We start from the raw sequence: 17,990 nt of genomic DNA on the forward strand, positions 1-17,990 counted from the left end.
ATCCACCAAACATCCTTACACTTTACACTAAACAGACCCCAATCATTCACCAATTTGAACAATTTCATTCACCAAATGCACTGTTGTTTGATAAATGTGCATCGAGCAAGTTATTTCACCATATTCTTTCATTGTATCTCAATTATTCCCCCCTCTTCTCTTTTGTCCACATGAGCCCCATCCTTTAGCAAACAGAAAGCATGAGGTGGAGATGAAATGAAGGAAGTAAAAGGGAGCGGGGGGGTTGAGGAAAGCAGAGAGCATGGAGTGGGGGTGGAATAAGGAGTAGAAATAAAATTGGATTTTGGCTGACTATAAGGCCCATGGAAAAGGGAAAATGGTCGGATGGAGGCCGAATGCCGTGTTGGGCTGAGAACACGCATCGCGTCAATTAATAAAGGACATGGTTCAATAATCAGCACTTGAATATGGATTCGTAATTTCATCAGGAGGGAGAACAGGTTTGTGGAGGAACGGGGGGAGGATTCCAGCCGGGCGTCTGCGCTGCGCGACAGCAGCTCCTTTATTTCGAGATCTCGCAAGTGGGATGGAAGAAAAATCAGAGGGAATTAAAAGGGGAGAGACGGAGTGACAGCAGGAGAGGAGGGAGGAGGAAGAGAGTGGCGTTTCTCCCTCCCAAGCATCTGCTTACTGATTAGCAGGAGCGGAGATGAGAGGACCTAAAGTTTCTTTGGGAATTTTGAAAAAAAAAATTGGGAAGAGAGCAAATGAATCATATGTTCTTTAAATACTGTACGAGATCAGAGGATGAATTATGGAACCGCGAGTCTCTTTTAAAGAAAAAAAGGGTTCATCCCTCGTGGGAAGGGGGATTCAGAGCCCAGGTCTCACATCTCCCATCCTCCTGGATGTGTTCATGAGAGAGAGCAATATGTGTTGTGGTCCAAAATCTCTCAATTCATAAATTATATAGTAGGATGGCAATGACTGTCAGTTGGTTTGCGCCTTCTGTGTACGTCTATCCCTGGCTACTTTCCAGGAAGCCACCAGAAAATGTTTGAATCAATTATGTATTGTGTACTGGTGATACATTTAAGACAAACGTGTTGCCTTCAAATGTTGCAAAACTACACTTCAATCCGTTGCCTGCACTTACACTGATCAAAAAACCCCCAGTTTATTTCCTCGGTTTCAAACCTGTCACCTCAATCGAGTCCAGTCGAGTGTGTGCTGTTGTCACTGCGCTTGACAACAACTTAGCCACCGATGTTCCCGATTACAATCGCCTCCGCTGCATCGCGGCCACAGCTTCTCCTCCCGTGAGAGTGCAGACTGACGAGATTTCTTGAGACAACGTCAGAAAAAATTCTCCTTTCTTTGGTTTTTTCTCTCCCGACCGGGTGAACAGGTAGTTTCTTAAGGGGGGGGGGGTAAATTCAATGTGACAGACTCGGTTGCTGGCGTTACCCCTCTGGGCAAAAAACTAGCGAATGCCGATCTGTTTAGGAGAAACACCAAGAATCACCAGTTAATGTCAGAAAATACTACATCACTTGAGCCGGTCATTGTCTCCAATGCACATCTCCATCACGTTCAGATTTCTTTGGGCAAAGAATGGAAGAGGAGCCACCCAGGAACACACTCATTGGACAGCATCGGACTTCTCCATCACTTGCTTTGCTCTGATCTTGTCATGAGGTTGTTTCATTCCATCTGTACAACAAACAGTGACCGAAATAATTCAAGAAAAGGATTTGGTTAAGTTCGTGGTGGGCACCTGCAGCACATCCTGCTGCATATTTAAATGGCTTCATCTCGTCATGGTACCTTATATAAGAAGAGGGAAGGAATGTTGCCCTGTTGTTTTGACACATAAAACAGTTTTATTCATGATACTTGCCATACACAGAAAAATCTTTTACTTTTTTTTTATTCCTCCAATTACGTGTACAGTCAAAGTGGCAGTTCATTGGCTCCTGGGCGCCGCTCATTCAGTCGCTCGTCTTTGGTTCCAGGTCCTCATCCCTTCCTCCATCCCTCCTCCATACACTCCTTTGAGCTCCGTCGACTCCCTGAAGACAGACAGACAGGGAAGCAGGCTTTGGGGGATGGGGGTGATGGTGGTGCTGATGGGGGTGGGGGTGGGGGGTGTGTGGGATGGAGGAGAGGGTTGCAAAGAACAGTGTTCCCAGAATGTCAACACCCACACATGCGCGCATCAACCTACATACAAGTGTACACACACACACACACACACACACACACACACACACTGAAGAACCAGCTCTACAACCACCCTGGCGCCTGGCACACACACCAGCGTTCTCACACAACTGCTGCCAGTCTTTCCACCCAAATCCCCCCCCCCCCCAGGCCCCTCTGTGGTTTAATCGGTGTAATTATATTTGCATAAGGCTGTCCTGTTTCAGCTAACACACACACACACACACACACACACACACCCCTGACAAGTTTTAATAGGTAGGATAATTGAATATGGTTCTCTTGCTGGTGCCCTGAAGGCTCTGTCTGTATATTTTGAGAGGGACCAGGGCTCCATATGTTAACTTAGACAAACAGGCGCACATGTGCCACTCGCTCAACTGTTCATCAAATTTGAAAAACTGTAACGGATATGAATGGCCCCTGGGGTCATCACTGTACAAACGATCGAGAGAGGTAATAAGTCTAATAAAAAACTGAAACACGAGGGAATCTCCACCGAATAACCTCTAGCATCATTCCAGTCACAACGGTGTTTCTAAATCTTTTTCCATTTCAGCTGAATAATGAGGGGGAGGCTTGCGGTAGAAACCAACCTGACATTTTCCCCCAAGTGTTAATTTTCCCCTCCTAAATGTTACCAGCCTGTCTGCTCCTCGTCCCGACGGGGCAGCAACTAGAGCGACTTCATTACGAGCAACGTTACGCAGCTGAAGATGCCGATCAAAGTGGTTGTGAGCCATATAGCCGTTTTCTCTGCCGCTGCAGTAATTCAGAGGAGCCCTGAGGTCTGTTAAAGACAGAGACATTATACATCACATAATGATGGACATTTACATGTTCTTGGTCAAACAGGGCCTTGGTGATCACACCAATCAACTGAATCACGCAGGATGTGATTTCAAGGCGGCATGCTGAACTCATTGTAAAGTCATACAAATGTGGCGTAAGCAACTCAGTGCAGTTAAAGGTTTTTATGTGGCTGTATATAATTCACCTTCGAAGACGGAAGCAAGAAGAAAGGGTCACAGATAACACTTTGAATAGCACGTTATCTCATCCAATTCAATATCTCACCGTTTTCATCGTTCCAGTGGTTTTGAAATTATTTCATGAGACAGTCACGGGGCATTGGGTTAGGAAACAGAAATGCATTTCTTTTTTAAATGTCTAAGCAGCCCTCTAGTGCCGTGGTGAAGAAACCAGCATACGATCAATCTGCTTGGGAAATTCTCCGTCAGAGAACCATACGTCATCAGCGGTAAAACTTTCCACCACTGAAGAACGCAAAAGATAAATCGCCTGGAAATTACAAATGAAAAGGCCTCAGCTCTGAGAATTCCCCTCGGTGACTGTGGGAGCTAAACCCACTCTGATCCGTTCCGATCACTTTCCCCTTCCAGTCAAAGGGCCGATTGTGTTGTTCTACGAGTTTCACTTTGGAGAACGACGTGTGAAAGTGAGGGGGTTGTTTTCACATTCATGTGGTGAAGGTAGGGGGAGTTCATCTGTGCTTACCCTAAAGGTTAGAATGATACCAGGGAAAGAGGTTTAGATACTTCGAATGAAGTTGTGTCAGTGAAATTAAAGCAGTTGAAGTCGTTTAAATGGAAAAAATATATATATACATATATTTACAGATTGCTTTTTTAAATGAGAGAGAGGAAGTAGATTGATTTTTATTAATTTTTTTTTAAATCAAAAAACATATCAAACAAACATTATTGATCCAAGCAGAGTATGACATGTGTCTAGAAGAGTTTTTTGATGAATGAACAAACCACCAATCCATTTTCAAAGCCACGGAAAGCAGAGAGGATAACATGTGTGGTTCCCACACATCTTGGTTCCATATACCCAGCAATGCGTCAGGTTCAATATTACTGTGCGCCGTGTGTCAACGCTTTACTACATACTGCTGAATTTGAGAGATGTGTCATATCTTTCCATATTTGTTACTCATTTTGAACCCTCAGATCCATCGTACGACCCCTCAGGGGGTCCAGACCCTGTGTTGGGAGCCTTTCCACTCTTCCAGTGTTTAACATCCTGCTGGCTCGAAGGCAATAATGTGCGTTGAAATCATGCCAGCACCACACCTCTGCTGCACACTGCACACAACAGCCATGTTCGCAGCCTACTACAGGAATAATATGGAGCCAGTAATATTTCATTACAGTCATATACACGCAGAGAAATACATTGGAGGCATCCACAAATTGGCCTTTGATTAACTCTTATTTTTCTGAGAGTATGACACCCACTCTTCTGCACCTCCGTCATTTTTGAACGGTCTTAGATTCTGAGACACCTCCACTGGCCATGTTGGTGCCACAGCTGCAGTTTTACATATATTGCACTGTTGTTTTTTTTTTTCTTGTAAAACCACAACTCCCTTCCCCCTCTCTCGCCCTCTCTCTTTTTCCGTCTCTCTTTCATATATGAACTCACCCTCACCTATGCTACCCCCCCCCCCCCCCCCCCCCCCCCCCCCCCCAACCCTCAACCTCCTCCTCACTTTTCCACACACACACCAAACCCCTCGCCTAAAAAAATTAAATCTGATTTTCCTTCTCTCTCTCTTTCCCTGCGGAACAGGGTCTCTGGGTCTTTTGTTCATCCACCCGCTCATGTGGCCTCCTCGCGTTGCCACGGCAACCGGGTGTACACATACTGTTGCTCCGGGAGAGAGAAAGGCGATGGAGAGGAGAATGGGATGTGGAGAGATGAGAGAGGGACAGGGAGGTTGAGAGGGATGATACTGAGTCAGATTCAAGGGGAGAGAGACAGGCAACGCAGAAAAAAGGACAAACCAGAAATATGGAGTGATTTAGAAAAAGAGAGGAGGAAGAAGAGCAAGAGAGAACCGAGGGATACAGAATTGAATGGATGTAGGACTGAGGACGATGGACACAGAATTAAATTTACTCACAGCAGTATTTTTATCCAGTTGAGATTATTCTCTAAATGAAATCACTCTCTGATACCGACGGCAAAACAAATTTATAGATGTAATTCAGGGCTCAGCATTTCTTCATTTTCTATCAATTTATTTGGCAGAGGATGATTCCATTTTTTCAGATGCGCAGCAAAGTTTTAATCTAATCTTTCTGTTCTGGAAATCCTCCTGCGTGTTTCAAATCAGCGACTGATTGTACCACAATAATTTAGAGCTCACTGGCCTGCATTCGCTCAGAGCAAATCAGCAAAGCTGATCAAACGGATAATGTACAGCCTTTAAAAGTGCAATTCAAAATGTAGGCATGCAAGAAAAAAAGGTATTGATTGATGTCCTTTCTTTGGAAGACTACATATAGGCGTTTATGATACAGAGGTTATACTTTAAAAGTTCCTAATTAGGTCTAATAATTACAAAAATCAAATGTTCTGAAATGTAATTTGAAAGGGGGGGGGGGTAAAAGTAAAAGCACTACAAAGAATGGTTTGTAAAAAAAAAACTTAAATGAGGTTGAAACGGGGATGAGAGAATTATTAAAGGTAAGAAAAACACAAAGAAATGGATGGAGAAAGAGAAACAAGGAGAGAGAGTCAATAAATATCTGTATCGTCGTCGAGGCATCCTCCTCCTCCTCCTCCTCCTCCACCCAGTCGTCTGTGTTTGCGGTATCAGAGGCCCTGTAGGAATCCAAACCCTGCAGACAAGCAGCCATCTGCCATCCTGGCTCCGGTCCAACGCTGCTCTGTGGAGCCAAGATGGCTTCCACTCACTCACGTTCACATGAATTACATGGTGTCAAACAAGACACGGTGTAAGACACGGCGACGAATACAGACGGCGAGAAGCCTCACGGAAGGTAAATCGTTTCAAACTGGATTACATGGTGGGAAAGGGGAAAATAAACGTGTAACCGTATTTTGAGTCAGTTTAGTGTAAATTTAGAGATCACAGACTGCAAAGGTTTTGTCTACGAAGCTTATCAGAGATACAGATAGAAACTGAATGAAAAATTAAATAGAAGCATATTACTACAAAATATATATAAACAAAGCAACGCCGTGTGTGATGTGATATATTTAACAAGAGTAGATTAAAAGCTGTCGTATGCTGAATTTACAGCATGGCTGCCAAAATAGGAAGAACGTGCAAACATTCCTATCAAACTATTCCCATCTGGGAACATTCACACGTTTATCCAAGATGAGTGCCGCCAATACCAGCACTGCAGTCATATACGAAAAAATGATCGAAAACATTTTGATCATTTTAGATGCATTCAAAGTCAACAAATAGAGTGTAGCGCCTTTTCAATTGCTAAACTGAACCAACGGTTGTAATGTAAAACTTGATTTCGATGTAACTGCCAGTGATGGTCACTTTGCGGCCATTTTGTTGAGCCATCTGTGCTTCTTTTCACCCAATGCGAAATATTGCACTGTGGCTGTAAGAAATTCCTGATACCAGACGTCCAACAAGGAGGCAAACGTGAACGGTTACCCTTTTAGCTGCTGCTCACAAATGAAGCCTGAACAGCATAACATGGTGCTGCACTCGCGTATGCTGTTGGAATAGCGCAAAATACACGATGCATCAACTACTTTGCCGTTGAAAAAGCTGGATCTTGAATATGAATCGATACAAAGTTCTTTGGGGAAATGGAGGTAAAGAGGGCGATTAAAGAGTGACCGAGTATTTAGGCCGAGATGTTTTCAGCTGGAGCAACCCCCCCCCATGACAAATAGGACACGAGGTGAGTGTTAACACTAACCGACGTTTCTGTGCAACTGCAAGGGGAGATGGGTGCCCACTGTCTGGTGTGTGGAGTCACTGGCTGGTGGCCTGCCTATTGTCTGACTGGCCGAGCCGAAAGCTGATAAAGGAATGATGAACAGAGGCAGTGGAGAGAGATGGGCGAGAGAGACAGAGGAGCTATCAGTCGAGTCAAGTACACACACACACACACACGCACGCACACACACACACGCGCACACACACACACACACAAACTGAACTGTAGAACGATCATGACCTGACGCTCTGATCTCAAGCTAATGCTGGACCATCCACACTCACTGGCATTAGTCCATCTCACAACACACACACACACACACACACACACACACTGGCATTTCTCCATTTTAATAATCGCGACTCCATCCCATGCATATACATAGCCACATGCTCAGAGGACACCAGAATAAAAGGCCACTCATACTGAAACTGTATCCCCCAGAATCCTCTTGATTCATGTCCTCTATTGGCAAGAGGATGCATTTCCTGAAGAAAAGATGGGATTGCTGCTGAAATGCATTGCTTGAATAGCTGAGGAGGGTGCAGCTGAACGAGCATGAAAAGTAGAAACAATGGGAGACCCGCTACTAAAATGATGGAAGGATGAAAGAAAACAAGACAGCTGAAATGAAGAGTGGGCAAGAGCGTGCTAAAAGTAGTTAGTGAATGTTTGCCTTTTGTATTTATATTTTGCCTTCTTGTTTGGTTGTCTAATGCATTGGTGAATATTGTGACTCTCTTTGAAAACAGTATATTTAGAAAGGGTTATGAAGGATTTTGATGAAGATGATGACTAAAGAGTTGTGAAGTAAAAGTAATGGAGTCGTCCCCCCATGAAACCTCCAGCAGCATAGATTGTAAATGCACGTAAAGCATTTTTAATAGCTTCAATTACTAGCATCTTATTCATAATATATAAAAAGATGTTCAGCTGAACATAAAGACCTTAATTGGTAAAAGATCCCATCTTCCAGCTGCGATACAGTATCTAAATGCTTGTTTGAGTCTGGAGTTCTCATTGAAGATATCAGTTGACGCACACACACACACGCACACACACACACACACACACACATACACAAACACAGCATATATATCAGAGTATAGTATATATGTATATGGGCCTACAGTATATCTATCTTTAACAAATCAGAGGGATTACAGTATTTGAGTCCCATGTTCAGTGTCAATATGATAGCAGATTACATGCGATTACACAACACACACAGCCCTGTGGCTGTGTAATCCCAGCATCATTCGTTTGACATGTGGTGAATGTCAGCATATTTCAGTTGTTTGTCTTATCACTGTGAGACGGTTTAATATGAGAGTACTTAATCACCTTAAGAGTGTGTGTGTGTGTGTGTGTGTGTGTGTGTGTGTGTGTGTGTTTGTGTGTTTGTAGCTTCACTACAGCCACAGTCGCTGCAAAATCAACAATATGTTAAGCAAGGTCAGTCTTGGGTCAAACTCTGCATGTTGGCTCTGCCTCTGTGTGTGCAGACATGCATGCACAAGTATATAAGTGTACATGTGATTATGTGAGGCGATGCATCATTGCAGATTACACAGGAAACGACACACATATACACACATGTGCACACATATAGTGTGTGTCCATGCCTCAGCTACTGGTGTCATGTGGGAAAAAGCTGAGGGGGCAGTGTCCGTCAGAGGGGATTGACACGTACAAACTGCAGGATTAGAGACTGAGATTAAATCCAGCACCAAGTCGGGGCTCCTCCTGCAGAGACAGATTAATGTACAGTATGTGTGTGTGTGCGTGTGTGTGTGTGTGTGTGTGTGAGGTCATGAGCTTTTATTACCGGCATGGTCCAATGTGAGACACAAGGTCTGGTTGGTTTGGATTGACCAAACTTCATTAACTGTACAAACTAAACCACTCCTTTCAGAGGAGTGAATACCACCCGGTCATGAGCATGACGTGTTTGTGAGAGTCGATCATTAGGATCGTCAAAAATACAAGAACTTTGATGAATGCATGTGCCACTTAAGAATCAACCAGTTTGTACAATTGATTCGTTCATGAGGTCTGTTGTTACTGTAATCAGACTTCACTCGTGTTTTGCTTCACTTTTAAAATGAACCATCATTGTGCTGCATGTTTGCACAAGAAGAAAAAGAAGATTCGTATTTTTGATGTAGAAACAAAACCAAAATAATTTTACGTGACTTTCTCCATCCCTCTCTGCCACACATACACACACAGACACACACACACACACACACACACACTTGTTCTTCCGGTTTGACCTTTAAATACACTGTCAGTTTTTCTTTTAACATATATTTGTTGAGACACGAAAGAAAACTGAAATCGCCTATGGGCCCCTGTTCACAATGTCACAATCGATGCTGTCTGACATTTTTTCTTTTGTTGCAGGGGAGGGGGAGTTGTGTTGGTACAAGTGTACGAAAGCGTGCACGTGCACTTTATTGTGTATAGAAGGACCATTTTTGTCAAACTGGAGCTCTGACCAGCGGCTGCTTTCTTGAAACACACATTTCAAAGCAGCGTCCAGGGTGTTGACTGTAAAAAAAAAACAAAGACTTGCAGCCACCTCCTTTTTATCCGTCTGGAAAGGTGTTCAGAATAGTTTATACATAAAATATGTTGTGGAAGTTTTTCCTGTAAAAAATGTGAATGAATGCATCTGATTAATAGACATCTGATCGAGCTTTACCCCCATCTGATTTGTGTGCCCGCTGACAAGCATTTCCTTGTGTGCTTCAACCGCAATGTTGGACACACTAGCACTTAATTACATACCGGCATGATTGGATATCCGTCCAACTGCAGTACTTCAAATGCCACTTCAATCAGCAGGCAACAAGGTCGTCGACCCGCCACGTCGTGGTGGGATCAGGCCTGCAGCTTGTCATCAGTCACAGTGATTGTTGCTCAGAGTGTCGGAGGGTCACGGCTCTCTCCGATTGGCTATCGGCTGACATGTCATGCGCAGACATGTGACAAACATGTGGTGGACAATCTTGGGGGCTGCCGAAGTCTGGGGATTGGCGCTCCGCTGTGTCCGCTACAGTTCTTGATGTGTCGGGAAGACAGTGAAAAGCAAAATGCCCGGATGCTAGCACACACACTTTATACAGTGATGGAAAAGACAGCTAAGGTTCACCTATCAGAGCTTGTTACATCCGATGGCTAATTTGCATGGCTTCACCGGTTAAGGCCCAAATGCTAAATGATTAAGAAAACTAATAGCTTGAAACAGGAATCAAATTCAGGGTAAAGTAAATGAAAAATAGGACAGGAAGCTGCCCTTTTAATGCCTTATTTAAAAAAACCTATATTCCTAATTCAATTAGGATAATTTGATTATCCAGTTGTCAATTTCTGAAACTGAATCTCCAAATTGTTTTTTTATTCCATTTTTTTATCCATGAATTTAATGAGCCTGATTCCATTGTCTAATAACTCCCCCTGGTTAAAAGGCCTGTGAAGAAGACGTGTGTGACACAGGCCGGGCAGTGTCACACTGTTCTAGTTGTCTTGTGTTTGAGTTTCATTAATGAAGGAGTTACCGTGCGTGGCAGAAATGCTTGCCACAATCATTTGCAGCAAACTAAAGTTATAAAAAAACAACAACAACTCAGATTCAGTGGAGATCGGAGATCTGTTGGAGCGAGAAGCCAGAAATTCTTTACCTACATTAATGAAGCTAGCCTATATCAATAACAGTATTGTTAGTAACAATACTGAAATGGCAAAGGGAAGTATTAGTGTCAAATCTAAGGTTCAAACCTCACCTTGAACAAAATAACAAAGCATTCTGTTTATACAGCCCCTCCCCGGCCTGCCCTTTGTTAGGAACAGTCCGGTTTCCTCAGAGTCTTGGCAGGCTGACCTGTTAGAGGAAAGGTTAAGATTAGCTCTGGGGTTGAGTGCAGCGATTTAGAAAAAGGGTCAAAGTGCAGGATCCATCAGAGCCAGTTTGTATCATGTATTTCCTTTAGTCTTTTGACAGAAATGAAGGACTGGAGTTCTCACATTTCCTCAAATGTATTACACGCAGTATTTTTTGTTTGAGTTGTTTATCATTGTAACTACACAAAAAATGTTTCTGGTCATTTGCCTGTGATGATCAATCATCCAATACAGTTGAAAACCTTTTCAACCACTCATCCAATGACAGTTGAAAGTCTGACCATACTCTCGATGTGTGTACAGTCAAATCAATCTGTGAGCTCCAGTCTCCCTTTCCTCGTGGAATTATTCACACATTTGAATTTAAGATAGCAGAGGCTGATAAATTTGGCATTATTCAAAACTTCATATTTTTCCCCTGTTGTGCATCAAAGATCCGGCTGTGACATTCTGCAAATGGAAACCGGAACAAATTCAAATCATTGCAGTTATAAACTTGGATCCATTGGATAAAAGAGTCAACTTTGACTGACACATACAGTAACTGCCAGCAATTAGTGTTATCCAGGAGATATTGGACCAATTTATTTTGCAGCAAAACTGATGGAAGGAGAAAAGTAATGACAGTGAAGCAAATATGTAAACTTTCCCCGTAGATTATTGCGCGACTTAATCTGTTTACAGCATGAAACACCGCCTAAAGCTGGTAGGAATGCAAAAAGCTATGTTATGGCTCAAACTACATCCAAACAACACCCGACACATAACAACTGTATCTGACACAAACAGGCATATTACAACAAATGTCATCCGTCTAGACAGTTGCAAAATCACAGCAAAACACAGTGACACCCCAGAACCAGTCAACTGCTGCATTATAGCCCAAATGTCTCACAACAATGGGATTAAAACAGCATTAATACCCGTGTTCAAAAACAACTCTTATATCCCTTTCTCTAATCTTCTTCCTCGATTGCGCAAAAACACTTACGGAATAATCAGATTAGGTGATAAGACTGGGGCTTTTCATTCAAGTTCACTATCAAAGGCTGCAGTGATTCATGTACCTTTGGGTAAAACATATTTCAGTCATTACTATACATTATTACAGGTGTTATTAATTCAATGTAGATGTCCGATTTTTATTATCATCTCCATTTGATCTGTACCTGATCTTCCACAACAAAGGTGTCATTCATTTCACATGAATCAGCCAGAGCTGTGTCACATTGCCCATATCTCTTTTTATTACACTAATTCAAACAACGGCATTGTCATCCACCTGAACCAATTACCTTTTTGTTTGAACATTAAAAAGTCTCACTTCAATCTCTCTTAGACCCAGTTGTGTCTGTGATCGGCTCAAATTGGATCAATGGGGTTTGGTTAAATTCACAGCAAGTGGAGTCAATATCTGTAACTAATGCTAATTTAGATGTAAATGAAACCATCCAAATTACACAGTCAAGGTCACGTAAGGACAAAGGGCTGTTGCCCTGGAAACAGGGCAACGGTGGACCAACGGGGAAACGACAGCACAAGTAATGCAAGCGGTGCTTAACATGTTGAATACTGTGAAATAATTTTGTGTAGATACTGTGTACCATATTGTGACTTTAAAACAAACACACACACACACACACACACACACAAACACACGTATGGTACAGATGGCGCGCATATATTTGATTATCTGCTGTATGACGACAATGCCGAGAGCAATCAATTGATCCTGTGCAGACAAGAGTGTCTCAATTTTCATAGCAATCAATACAATATTTGTTGACATACTGTATTCTAGTCTGGACTATTGTGGTGGGTAGAGGGACTGAGAGAGAGACATTGCTATACCTGGCTAGAAATATTACTTTCAAATGTCTTGGGGAATTAAAATATTCACTGTCCTTTAAATACACGTTTCGACTTGCATTACTATGGTGACCTTACTGCATCTGCACTAGACATGGACTCAGACATGGAGTTTCTACAGGGTGTGGCTTTCCTCTCCTGTATGTTTGTCTCAACGAGTTTTCAATTTATCAGATTAAAAAAATTTGCTTTTGACTTTTTTATATTTTCACAAAAATGTCAAATTTAACATCGAGCTGATCCGCTACAAGGACACGGCTCCGGAGGGGATCTTAATTAAAATCCTCAGAGAGTTTGATGAAAAACAGTAGGTCATTGTGGCACAGAGGATGGGGATGATTATAGTAGATCACATTCATTTAGCTTTTGGCGAATTTCATGAATTTCTGCAGAAACCATATTAAAATATATAGAAAATCTTAGCAGATTCATTTTTGCACAAGTAAATTACTATATGCAAGAATATAAAAAAGGGCTCTGAAGCAATTTCTGGTTTGCTCTTCTTACATATACTTTAGTACAGCAAAACGTTTTTCTCTTATTCTATAATGACATACCGATCTATGAGAAAATATCATTAAAGCTTCACTGTTTAAAGTTCATCATGTATGTGATGCGCCCCGTTGTCAGTGTGTTAGGAGTAGCAGTGTTTGCTTTCAGAGCGAGAATTGTTGCCGGTGTTACGGTCGAGCAAGCTTTTTGGAGACACGTGCAAAGTGTTGTGGTGATTTGAGTGAGTTTAGGAGGTGAGATTAATTGTTTGGCCCAGATGCGTGTTGGCGATGCAGACTGCATGAAGAGTTTTGAATGAGGTGGCTTCAGTATGGACCTATTCTTACTAGCAATCGGAAAGAACTAACACTGATACAGACCTATAAAGCTCGTGTGGACGCAGATTTATGATGATCATTTTTGCTACTGCAACAGCCAATCACCTGCCAGCCACTTACACTAGCAGTTACTCCAAAGCCGAGTCCTCTGGGAGGACAAATGTTGGTACAACTGGGACCTAAGTGGTCACATTAATGGATTAGCTGGCAGGACAATGGCTAAGACACACCATATTGCGTCTGAAATGAACTGATTCAATCCATTAGACAACTAATTGTGTGTGTGTGTGTGTGTGTGTGTGTGTGTGTGTGTGTGTGTGTGTGTGTGTGTGTGTGTGTGTGTGTGTGTGTAAATCCTCCAGCCGCCAGCAGGGCAACCCTTTCTGACCTTCAAACATGAGTTTAATCCCCAAGGAGGAGCCCCTGGTGTCCCGACGATGCACCCTCCATCACACCACACACACACACGCACACACACACACACACACACACACACACACACACGCGCACACACACAGCTGGCCAGTCATGAGACACACTCCCTATGGCGTGGGAACAAACCCTCTTGAAAGCAGGCAGGAAAATGGTAAGTAGGGAGTGTGTCTGTGTGTCTTTTAGTGTGTGTGCCCATGTATTTGTGTCCCTTCATTGCTTGCTCAGTCACCTGCATGCGTTTGATCGCTCATCATCTCTCCATGTGTGTGTGTGTGTGTGTGTTTCAAAGGGGAGCACAGAGGACAGCCACTAACAATGATATCACTTCATCCTCTGTAAATCTCTTTCTACCTCCCACAGGGCCAGGAGTGGTGGGAGCGACGAGATGAAAACAGGAGTGTCCGGAATGAAAGAGAAGGCTGTGTGTGCCTGGTGGGTGATGAGTGTGCGAGGGAGCAAAAGGGAGGAAAGGAGGGACAGAGAGACTTGCTGTTGTTGGCACAGCACAAGCAAGAGTAAATCAAGGTTGGAGAGGACAGAAGAAAGACTTTATGAGACAACAGAAATCTGAGGAGACAGAGGCTTCCTGTGATCCGGGCTCACCGGGGATCTGGGTGTTATTCTCTTCTCTCTGATGCGTTCTTTCTTTTGGCGGATTTCCTTTTTTTTGTTGTCAGCGTACGCGGCACGCGAGCATTGGTCGTTTTGATTTTTAAATTCCTACTTTGACACATGCCAACCACTGTTTGTATCCACTCTTCTCTCTTTGGGGGGAAAACGATGGGGATTGGAGCACACCCGCCAGTACACTCTGAGGAAGAGAAAACCAACTTCCGAGGTGAAAAAATGTGCCCTCATCTACGATGAGGTTGTGACAAGAAAGAAGACAATCAGTGGATGGTTTGATGGATAGAGTGAAGAGAACGCTTAGTGGGCCTATATGTAAAAATACACCGAAATAAATTGCCATACTTGACACACACAATTGCCATACCTGACCCAATCCTATTTTTGCTCAAAATTGATTAAATATCTGTTGCGTTTACAGCTCACGTCTGCAGCCACAAATCAGTGATTGAAAACGTAGACAACATTAAATGTTGGGTTTCTTTGAACCGTTCAATCTCCCCCAAACTTAAACTTAACCAGACCCTTATCCATGGAGGCAGCGTTGTTGGAACAGTCATCTGCAGCACTTGACAGAATGGACAGCAGGAATGACAGATGACTTACAGACAGTAGTGACACTGGATCATGACCAGACTCCAAGTCGTACCCTTGAAAGCAATTGAGTTTGGAGTACGTGTTGATTCTACTTTATTCTCCCTTGCACTTTGAAAAGCTGGGCATCTTCTCTCGCTATGGCACAGGCAGAAGAATGTGTGTGTGAGGCCTTGAGCAAGTTGCCCAGCTGCCCCGCAGACAGACCACACTCTCTCCTCTCCACACTATTTGGTCTCCTCTTCTTTTCTCTCTCCCGCTCTTGCTCTTGGACTTTCATGTACAGATCAGAGAAGCGTGCCACTTATCACAGGAGTCTTGGGAGGCTTTCCTATAAAGGCCGGCATTATATGCCTGATTTAACAGGCCATTCACACAAAGACCCCTCTCTCGCGCTGTCTTTCCTGTCTATAGGATACCCCCCCCCCCCCCCCCCCCCTCTCTTCCTTTTTCAGACTTTCTCCCCATACACACACACACACACACACACACACACACAGGCCTGCCTCTGCTCTTGTTCCTTCACAATGGGATTAGTGGTATGATTCCTCCACTCGTTTTAAATCGGCACACCAGCAATCCACTTATGATAGACTCCACCGAATACCAGAAAACAGAGTGAAGAGGATGGGGAGGGAAAAGAAAAAGGAGGAAAGGACACGAGAGGGGAACTGACAAGGAGGGAGGAAAGAAGGAAACTTGAGATGGATGTGGGCTAAAGGGAGGGGGATAGAGGTCGCAGGTGTCTAATCTTGTTGTTGTTTCTAAATTAGTAACTACAGATTATCTGACAAAATGGAAGTCATTCAGGGAAAATGGGAGGAGAGCAGAAGGAAGACAGGAAAGAGAACATGAAAGAGAATCGGCAACGGACATCTTGCCAGAGGTGAGGCAATCACTGCACAACTCTGACAGGCACATAAACACAAGTGGACTTGTTGCCAGGGTGACAAGAGGCAGCAGAGGCCCCGCCCTCCCCCGCCGCGTTTCACACAGTGATGTCATCGGTTGCCGCTGGCGCCGGGCAGGCCCTTGGCCAATAGGACAAAGGCACCGGAGGGCGCAGCCTGTCCTTGTCTCCGTTTGCTTTTTCTTTTCACACTCTCTCTCCTTCTCTTGTACTTTCATCAGGTGCCCTCTCACTCGCCCTCTTAATTCACCCCCCCCCCCCCATCTCTTTTTGACTCATTCAACCCAACAGCGGGCAGCCGCAGAAGTTGAGGCTTAAGGTCTTTCACCGCTGATCGGGAGTGAAGCTGGTTATAGCAGCCGGGAGAATAATTCACGGCAGGAGAGGCCACAGCAATTATTCCAGTCCAGTAACGCTGGACTACGGATTCAAGTTTGTTTCAGCGGTCCGCTTCCTGTCAGACCAGCTTTCATTATTCAGAGGACGCTCAAAGCCCTGTGTGGCTGTGATGCTCGTTGAAAACAAAACTGTTGCGAAGAAAAAAAAAGTAGACAACATTTTGAGCAGGTTACGGCACGAGATGAAAAGTCAAGAGTTCCTCAAAGTTTCCAAAGGCCATGAATGCAGGCATCAAATTGCATGGCAACCAGGCCAACGGTTATTGAAACAAATCACCCAGCTGGTGGAACTAGGGGTTTATCCTCTGGGCACGACACATATCACAGGTATCAAAGCTCATGCTAGCCCATCCCATATTTCTCTGGTATTATACCAAATAAACAGAGGGATCGAGTCATGAAGCCTCATCCCCTGAGGAACATTTCAGAGGCAACGCGATCGTTTACTGGTTCACCGCTTGCGCATTGGTATTGTCACGTCTCCTGGAATTCCAAAGATGGCGGACGTTTGCCATTGTATTGTATTTTCTTTGATTTTACACTTTAAAAGCATTTCAATACTGAGTTAACTTCAATTGGATTTTTGTTGCAGACTAAACTGAACATCAAATGACAACTTTTTTATGACCTATAAAAATGAAGAATATATTGCTTTCGAAAAAGAAAAAAATCACTACATCTTTATTACGTCGACATATGTACCTCTCTTCTTTTGCTTTTTCGCCACGTTTAAACATCTGCCGCCGTCACAGGGAGAACAAATCTACTGTACAACCAGTCACGTCGCGATCTCTGATCGTGTTGTGGCCCTACACCACGGCCAAACTCACAGAAGGGGTTTCCTGTGCTCTCCTCGCTCCGCAGGGATGGATGCCCTTGTCTGCACGACGCTCAGGACTGCGAGTTACTCGCTACCTGCCGTCAGAGTCTGAAAACATGAGACATTTCCCTTTTTACATGCTGATCTTGCTAAAAGAAAGAAATAAAACACCAAACCATACTACTTCTGCATCCTCCGCACTAAAGTGACTCTAATTGTTTGGAACAGTTTGGTTGTTATTCTGCTCCTCATTTTCTGATGCACAAATTGGAGGAAAAGGTGATTTCAATGGAAATGAACATGTTTGGAAACCTCATTACCTACAGTGCCTCTTCCATTTTCCGTAATCTATGGGGGTTTGTTCCAATGTGTGTGTGTGTAATACAGATTTATTGTAATAACCTTGCTTTGTTCTCAGCCCTATGACTATTTGTCCTCACGTTTATATATATTATATATTTCAGCGTGTCCCTACTTGCTGTGATCTCCCGTCACTGTGCTGAGACTCTGTGCCGTGTTTTAGTCCGAGTGTTGTTGCGAGTGCTTTACCGTCCCGCAGCTGAATCCTACAAGGACACTTCAGGGGATAAGAACGTTCTCCAGACACACACAGAGTCGACAAGAAAGCATCATTTAAGGTGACCGTTAATTGTGCAGGGTGCATTGTGT

Source organism: Scophthalmus maximus, chromosome 2 (genome assembly GCF_022379125.1).
Source record: "Scophthalmus maximus strain ysfricsl-2021 chromosome 2, ASM2237912v1, whole genome shotgun sequence".
Lineage (NCBI taxonomy): Eukaryota > Metazoa > Chordata > Actinopteri > Pleuronectiformes > Scophthalmidae > Scophthalmus > Scophthalmus maximus.